General features: G+C 38.6%; 1 protein-coding gene across 15 annotated transcripts in view; it reads right to left on the bottom strand.

Moving 5' to 3' along the window:
• ROBO2 (roundabout guidance receptor 2) overlaps nucleotides 1–9,581 on the bottom strand; it is a 1,042,455-nt gene that overhangs the window by 665,357 nt on the left and 367,517 nt on the right. The window lies entirely within an intron of this gene.

Below are 9,581 nucleotides of genomic sequence, written 5' to 3' on the forward strand. Positions count from 1 at the left end.
TCAGAAACTCTTTAAATATCTCATCATCTTTTATTTAGAGACAGCTTAACATGAAAAGTCCTGTTAGAAGGATTTGTTTTACATTTTTAAAGAGCAATATTTCCTTTACAACCAAGCCTTAAGTGGTCTTACTTAAAAGCAGTATTAACTTCTTTCAGGAGTTTTTATTGGATTTGCACTAGTGGTAGTAAAAGCCATTTCTCAATGTCTAAATCAGTAGCAATATGCTTTGTTCAACTCTATTTGCCCCAATGTTAATATTTCTTCAAGCTAAAAAACAGAAAACAACCCCCTCAAGCCCCCAACAAGGCACATAAACATTTATTTCTGTATCCAATGTTTCCAGAGATGATCAATATGGCAATTTCCTGCCAAGCCAGAAGGCTAATTACCACTTATTTTCAGAGACTGACAAGGCAGAAGTATTAAAGTGTTCTGAAAATAAGTCACAGAGACTCATTAAAGAGCCATAGAAGAGGATTCCTTGCCTTTTCTTCAGGAAAACAGGTATCTCATTATGGTTTATATGAAGAAGTTGGGTGGTAGCACCAGTGAAATTCAAGTGGCTGGGGTGAAAAAGCAGCAACTATAAGCATCTGTCTGGAAGGTGAATAAATTTTGGATTGTGTATTTGTAACTGATTTCTCTTAGGCTGGAACGAGTAGTTCCACAGTAGATTGCTGTGGCAGGGCATGTGTCCCTCCAATGCACATATCCAGGGTACCACTTCTCACACTACTGGTTAAGAGTTAAATTAAGAGTTTACCCATGAGACTATTCCTTAATGCCTCATAATGATGAATAAAAATAAAATTGTTCATTCCTTTTGCACTAAAATACAGAATGCACATGTTCAACACTCTCAAATCAGATGGTCTGTGCTAATCTGCAGATTTTTAAGAGAAATCTCTGCCACCTGTGCCTATATGTGCTAGAAATACCCCATGATCCAGCATGCAACAGCAAATTTTTCTGGTCTTCTTTGTTGCAGCTGCCTTGAGAGAAAGGGTTGTCCTCTGGCAACCTTAGCCCTTCATTAAATGTCTGTTGTTTTCTCATTCTTAAAATAAAAAGGTCAGTGCTCTGATGGAAGAAAAAAAAAGTGTCTTACAGAAGGCATTTGGCAAGGGACAGGTGAGGAAGAGGTTGGCAAGATGAAGAAAGGGAACAAAATCAGAGTAGGTTTGGGAAGGAAATAGATAAAAGATATTATATGGCATTAAAACAATCATGAAAAATAACTAACTCAAAACCTGTATAATTGAAGCCATGATTTTTTGGTACTGTGTTGTGAATTCCCAAGGAATAAGGTTTTTAAGTTTTCCTTGAGGATCATGAACAAGAGATAAAAGGTGACTTAACAGAGAGACATTCACCACTGGCAGCTGAGCACTTCAGTGCCTCTGAGATTCCTGGAGAGCTGCTTCTGGCACACAGGTTTTCTTTGTGTCATGTTTAGCTATGCAGGCAAATGATCAGCTGGATTCAGTGTGCTGCTGGCTTCCAGTGCACCCACAGATGGTGATTGCTCTGCTGTAAGGAGAATATTTGCTGCTGTGCTACTGGAGAGGTGTTGGCAGGTTCAAAGTGTGCTCAGGCATGGCCCAAATCCACCGGGTCTGTTTTAGGGAGCAAACTAGAAATTACATTTCCAGAAAAAGAATACGATGCCCACTGTTAGAAATGCTGCATAACCTTTCTATAACTCCCTTTTATTGCTCAGATGTGTGGCCCATCAGGTAAAAAAAAAAAAAAAAAAAAAGAAAGGCAAGGTTTGCCAAGAAAAGTAAGGTGATCCCTGGATTGAGATTAGCACTTGAGGTCTTTCAGAGAAAAGATTTGAAAAATTGGCAGGAGAAAAGTTTGAAGGAAAGCTTATGGGGGCTGAAGGAAAAGAACACTTTTAGGGATTTTCTCACAAGAGTATTAAAACAAATTTTCCATATCCATCTTGATTTGTTCTTGTTCTATCTGGGATCTCAGAAACTCCTCAATGTAGTGAGAACAAGCCACATAAATAAGATGGAAGTTTCATGTAACATTAACTATTTAAGACAGCATTACTGCTGTCAAAACATGTATTTATTAGAAATGGATAAGTGGAAAGGAAATCCTTCTATTCTACTCATTTTATTCATCTCATAATTTCTAATTAAATGGAGCCTGTATCTCAATTGCTCTGGCTTTTGGAATTAAAGAACTGCAACTCCTATGATAAGCTCTTCCCTCATCTCTAAATCCAAAGCATTTAAATTGCTTAATATACCTAAATTTGTAATAGCTAAATTGTAATTTTAAAAAAGTAATGTGGCTCCTCTTTTTTTTTTTTTTTTAATAGTGTTATCTGAAAATAAGCATATATTGGTGATACTTGTAAATCTGCCTGAAACATTTAATGTCAGTCTTGTTTCTCATTTCAAGAGTCCACAAGCATGTAAAAGTGGCTGGATTTGTTGCGTGGTACAGCTATTTTGTATATAATAGGATAGATTTTGCTGTAAAACAGAGGCTGCTCTTTCAAAACCACTGTATTTTAAATACACAGAGATAGCTGAAGGGAACAGTGTGAGATCAGCAGGTGTTACAGAGACATTCTTCTGCCCTGCTATCAAAGCAATGCCGCACTCCACATCTTCATGTCAAGCAGGTTAAAAAGCAAATATCTCAAAATAGCTCCATCCTCACCAAGTGACCCAAAATAATCTTCAAACAGAATTTGTTTTGTAAGATTACCGTAAGTTAAACTTCCTGCAGAGCTTTTAAAAATGTACTCACAGGAACTACAACAGCTTCCTTTGAAAGACCAGCCCATGTAAGGCACTTGATTTCAAAAGGATTTGCATTTAAATATACATCTATTAGAGTTCAAATAATATGGGTAGCCCAACATACATGTTGATCTTGTTTCTTTTTTTTTTTTTAATTGGAAAGCCTTCATTAATAAACCTCACTTGATATTGCTAGGAAATGGCCAATATCTTTGAAAGCAAAACTGGAAGGCATTCTGTAGTAATTTTAGTAGTTGTAATTGTAGTAATTTTTAATAGTAATTTTTTTAATCATCATATAAATGCGAATTTCATGTTCATGAGACAAAGTGGAATCCTTAATATTCTCAGTGACAATGTTCTTACTAATTAATGTGTGACTCCTCCAAAGGATCAAAATGAGGATCCAGTTTCACAAAATACCAAATTATCAAACTGACTAACCAGTACTTAGAGGGAATTTAAGGGTTTCTGAAAGATACACTAGGTGACAGATTGCCTGAAGAAAGAAAACCAGGAAATATAAGTTTTCCTTTTAACTGTTTTAGAATAGCATTTTTCTGTTGAAGAATACACCCTATTTTACCAACAATTGCTGCATTTTCTGGAAAAGGGCTGAATAGAATCAAAAGTCTCAAAACTTATTAAAAACACAAAAAGAAATAAAACACCACCACATTGGGTTTATAATTCTAATTAGAAGTGCAAGATTTTTGTGTTTTCCAGTGAGGCAGGATAAACTCACTTTACAGCCAAGGCCGTACAGAGCTCCGATCCCTGCACCCCTCCAGGTCTGTACAGGCTCACTGTCCTTGGAACCTTTAGGGGCAGTTCACTGAGCAATTTAGAGCTACTTAATGTTCTTTTGTGGAGAGAAATGTAAAATTATTCAATTATAAATTAAAAACTGCCAATTACCTCCACAAAGATGAACAGAGGACAACAAGCTAAATGGCTCTTCTTTGAATTAAACCATTTGGCACATCCATTTGCAGCCAGACCTTCCATCCCAGCAGAGCAGAACATAGCCTAAGGCATGAGGTTGACTGCAGTAGCACCTTCCAAATCCTTGCAGTAATATTTCTTTGGGGGCCAGGAGGTGTTTTACTATACAATGATAAACATCATCAACACCAGTAAGTCTGACTTTGTGAACCACTTCTCAGTGGCACCAAATACAGTGAGAGCATTTTAAAACACTTCCCCTAAGCCACTGGTCTTCAGGCCAAAGGGAAATGATGAACAAGGCCAGAATGGACATCTGCTGAACACTGGGGAAGTTGTCCCATTTGATTTGCTGGAAAACAAGTTATTCCAAAAAGGGAGCCATGCTAAAATGGCTTGAGGACACTTTTGAAACTAATGGGACAAGAAATTTCTTAAAGAGAGTGCAATCCGTTCAATAGCTTTCCAGTAATTTGGAAAAAAAATCCTGTGTACATAAGTATAAAGTGTGAAAATCTAAGCCAATGATATTTATGGAAAGGTGAAGCTCAGCACCAGTACTGTCATAATTCCCGAGACTATGAATTGTTGTTCAGAACAAGTTGTCTAGGCTAACGCAAGCCCCATGGCTGGATTTTAGCTTAAATTATTCCCAGCTGCCATCTGATAATCCACTGTGTCCAGAGAGAGAGACTGCACATTGCTGCCCTCAGCACACCAGGAAAGGATGGGACCACCCATGGACTCCACGTCACCCAACCCCCACAGTGACCTTGGGTAGGCAGCAAGGTTCTCCCCATGCCCAGTTAATAAGGTTTATGTAATAAATGCAAAACAATTGTGGATTAATTAACTCTCAGACTAAATATGACAGCTGGAAATACTGTTTAGCACTTTCCTACTCTTCTTTACTGTGGTGGCTTAACCCCAGCCAGCAGCCAAGCGCACACAGCCACTGGCTCAGTGCCCCCCACCAGTGGGATGGGGAACAGAATCAGAAAGGTAAAATAACTCACGGGTTGAGGTGAAGATAGTTAAATAGGAAAAGTAAGAGCCATGCACACACAAGCAACACAAAACAAGGAATTCATTGACTTCTTCCCATGGGCAGGCAGGTGTTCAGCCAGCTCCAGGAGCACAAGGCTCCATCATACAGAACAGTCATTTGGAAAGACAAACAGCACCACTGAAAATGTCACTCCCTTCCTCCTTCTTCCCTCTAGATTATGCACCGAGCCTGATGCCATGTGGTCTGGAAAATCCCTTTGGCCAGTTTGGGTCACCTGTCCTGGCTGTCTCCTCCCAAACAACCATACAGCATGGCAGCATGGTAAGCAGAGAAGGCTTTGGCTCTCTGCAGTAACAGAAACATCTCTACAGTATCAACCCTGTGTCCACCACAAATCCAAAACACAGCCCCATACAAGACATTGGGAAGTAAATAAATTCTACCTGAGCCAAAACCAGCTGGGGAAGGGGGAAAAAAATAAAAACAACCCCAAAAAACCACAAAAGAAAACCCAACAACATCAAAACAAAGAGAAAGGAAGGAAGTGTTAAAGAAATATTCTGCTATCTTGTCCACATATTTTTGTGTAAGAAGGTTCCCAAAAGCAACACTATGAAATGTCAATTATTTCACAGTTGTTTTCACCATGTTGAGTAGTGCTGGGTTTGCATTCAAAGTACAATGGCTACAAGTGAAGTGATTAGATTTTTTTTTGGTGCTCTGCAGTAAAATCTGCCATAAATAATAATAAAAATGCAGATCCTTTTTCTAAGCTGACAGTAGAAAGAAGAAAATAGCAGTCAACTTTTTACTATCAGTAAAAGTCTGAACAATTAGTGGTACCTGTTTATTCCTGTTAATTTAGCAGAACAACATCAACAAGACCACTTTATTAGCCATATCTTTTCCTAGTAAAAAAGGCATTGTTTTAAACCATACATTTAAAATGTTTAACACACTTTTGGCAAGCATATGGGCTCTGATTGTCAAACATATGCCATAAATTGATAGGCAGAGTCAGGGCAAATCATTTGACCTTCTTGTGGCTCAGACAATCCAGCTGTAAAATTAGATGAAAGCAGAACAGAAAAACAGATGCTGCTGCATCCAATTTGGGCTTTCTTGAGCAAACAACATCTTAAGAGAGCAGAATTAATGCCTTGTATAAACTGCAATATTTTATTTGATGCTTATCAGCACAATCTGTAAATTAAAATAAAAACCTGAAAAACTTTGGAAGCCTGCTGCATGTATGACATTGAATTTCCAAATTTACTGATTATCTATGTGTTTCCAAAGACAGGCAGTATCTGCCTTGAGAACTGAGCCTACTGGCTCTTTGGCAAGGAAGGTTTTCCTGGAATGAGTTGGGTACCACAGTCTAAAACATCTGTCCAATCCACTATGGACCCACAAGAGCTTAGAGGGGCATGCAGAGAGAAGGCCAGGCCAAAGCATCTGACACACGCATGGGTTTAACTCATTTTCCAGGCACAGAAGCTCTACCTGGAATCTCAAATTCTTCTTTCCTCTTACCAAGTCATAGGGAAATCTACTTTTTGCTTATATCTGGGCTGCCAGCTTCTGCTGGGCTCCAGTGTTTTGGCAGGTGATAAGAGTGTGCTGCAGTGCCCCATCCAGACAGCTCTGCCTCCCCTGCTAGGAGGAATCCATCACACCTATGCTGCAACTGCAGCTGTGCGATCACAGCTGGTGGAGTTCCTAAAAAGCTTAAAACCACAGTTTGCTCCCAGACTGGAAAGCAGAACTTCAGCCAGGGCAGTTGCAGACACTCACAGAGGAATATAATTTGCCACCTTGCTGGTTTGGGATTTTCCAAGTTTATATTGGGAAAATAGTTCAAAATCCTGCAGGAAATTAAAAAAAAACAAAACAAAACAAAACAGCACCAGAATGCACATCCTGCAAGTCAGGTTTGCTTACCTGCGTTTGTTTCTGGAAATAAACACTACTCCTACTTCAAAGGCAAATGAGGAAACATATCTGAAATTGCAGCTTGTATGTTGACTTCACTTTTTGGAGGTGGGAAAACTGTATTTGGATTATTTTCAAGAACATCATTTGGAACAAGTAAATAAAGGAAAAAACCCTAAGTTTCACCTAATAAAGAGTGAAATCAATGTGTTGCATTTTTTCCCCCTATTCTTTCCCATCTCTTGACTACATAACATATTCAATGAATTCAGACAGAACCTGAAATCATGTTTGATTCACCCCCTTTTCCACACCAGAAATTACACCCTGCTCAGTAAATGCCTTCCCCTGCTGGAAACCAAGCAACCATAAACCAGGTTCTGATGTTGCTGTAGCTGTTTCAAAGCCCTGAGTACCACAGAATCCTCACTGATGACACTGTGTCTAGGACATAATAACGTAATTAAGCACAACAGAGCCAGAACACTAAAACAAGTTTTAAATTTTTTTTAGTAATGCTGTCCAACTGTGCCAACAGGTGTAGTTTTCATGACAAGTAATAAGGAAATGCTAATAGTAACTGTACTATATTTTTGGTGACAGCAAAGAAAATAGATTCTTCCTAAATATATTAACCCTGTTTTTGCCCTACAGTAATAAAGCTGATGGAAATACATTTCTCTTATAAACACTTCCTCATACATTTGGAGGTGCTTATGAAAAAGGAGCTACTACATTAATTATCCTGTCATTCTGAAATTTAAATCATGTGGCAATATTCAGTATCACGTCCTAAGGGCACATCATATTTTCAGATAAAGATTTTTTTTATTGTATCAAAAAAAGACCCTTTGTTTTAAAAAAAATTTGCATAAGTTCTTGTCATTTTATCTAATTTGGTTCTTTCATGGAGCCAATCCATCACTTGGTTACTAAGATAGCTTTTGCAATTGAACACTGATTTGCCAGAGAATATATGCATATTTTATATCTTCTTGAAATCAGAGTTTAAAGAATAGCGTGAATTCCCTGGGAAACAAGCTGTAGAGAGATGAAGCTAAAGTCTTTGTTAATAAATGTCACAGTTCAATAAAACAATAAAATAAAGAGAGAAAATTGCAAGCTTTATAAGTAAGAAATTCCACTAGAAGGGCAAAGAACACACCACACTTCACCTATGAGACAAAATAATCTTTGTTCTTGCCTGATTGCATAAACTCTCACAAACCAGCTTTATCTACTTGAGTGTATAAGCAAATAATCAGTTTTGATAAAGTATGAGCTAACACTAGGTATTCAAAGATCCCTTCTGGTGACTGAACAAACAAAAACATGGCATTACTTATTTTGCACAGAAGGCAGCAGCAAGTTTACAAAGGATTAAACCACACTTTAATTCCCCAACACCTTGAGCATTGTGGATGGATAATATTTGCATGTTTCTAGTTATCTGTGAATTTTAATTAAACATGAATGTTTCTGTCAAATGGCAAAGAACTTCTTTTGATATTCCAATCCAGTCCTAAACACTTAAACATGAGGTTAAAGGCCTCAAGTAGTTCAAGAGTTCTATAAATAGAGGACAACACAACTTCATTTGTATGTAACAATATTTTCATAGTGGGGAGAGCTCATTCAAATGAGATAGAGACAAGAGCAATGAAATTCCACTTCACATGATATAGAACTGCCTCTTTTGGGGGAAATCTTGGATTCCCTATTCGAGCTCAGCCATTTCAGCCTTGATATCTCAGTTCAAATATTTATCTGGATACAGCTTGTCTGCACAAGAGCAGTTTCTGAGGAACTACTCAAAGCCCTTCGCAAACAGCTTTACCCTTCACATCAAATCAGTTTGAAGTCCACGTTAGGTCCCACAGTCAAGTCACCTTTTTGGAAGGCCAAGGGACAGCTGGTAGCTGAGAAGCTGAACAAGAAAGACAAAACAAAATAGGGCGGAGATTCCCTGAGCACGTGTCCATAAGGAATCCAGTGGAGAGTTTGCCTGCATGTTTCTCCCCATGGGAGATTCCCAAAGAGCTTGTGTGCAAGGCAGGGAATGCCACTTGCACTTGTCTCTTCTGGGGAAGGGGAGAAGGCAGGGTAAAAACAGATGAAGTGAATAAAGAGCAATATCCTCCCGAAAGTTTTAGGGTTTTCCTTTTTCTCCTTATGCTTGCAATCTGTTTTTTACTCAAAGCTTTACACCCAGTTGTGAGGCTGTGCCTGAGAAAATGCAGACTAGCTCAAGGACCCTTGGCTTCATCTGCATCTTGGCTTTTGGTTTGTCCACAAGAACAGCAAAATCCATGCCAAAAAAAAAAACATTTAAAGACAGAATTTAAGACTCTAAGGCTGCCACGCTGAATGGATCATTGGACAATATTTGTTAGGAAGCAGTGGTCACCTCCAGAGAGTGTGTTCAGGTACCCTTTCTGCCTGAGGAGGGTGAAATGGCCGACAAAGAATTTCATGCTGGCAAAGCTGTGGGTTTGCAGCATGATGGGTGTAGGTGTCCCATGTTGCATTAAAGAGAGCCAGGAAAAATCTTTTCTTTCAGCACGAAACATGAAGTGACTTGCTTAAAGCACTTCTTATTCCTGAAAAAGTTAGCCCAATGAGCACCAAAAAAGCCCAGAAACAAAAATAACTTCCCCCAAATCAGGAATGTGCCCAAGACTGTAGATGGCTTCAGTGTGCAAGTAATTTACGGGTTGCACAAAGTCAGGGACCTTCAACAGGCATTGGATAGCCATATCAGAGGAGAACATACAGGAAAAGGTGAAGAGTAAGGAAAATTTCAGAGGAATAATTACTGATATTACGTACAATATCCCATTAGGAACCTCTGGAAAAATTCCAACTGAGGGGCAGAAAATATTCAAACACTTTACCTTCACATAAACAAGCTGTACTTTTGCATA

The sequence above is a fragment of the Zonotrichia albicollis genome, chromosome 2 (genome assembly GCF_047830755.1).
Source record: "Zonotrichia albicollis isolate bZonAlb1 chromosome 2, bZonAlb1.hap1, whole genome shotgun sequence".
NCBI lineage: Eukaryota > Metazoa > Chordata > Aves > Passeriformes > Passerellidae > Zonotrichia > Zonotrichia albicollis.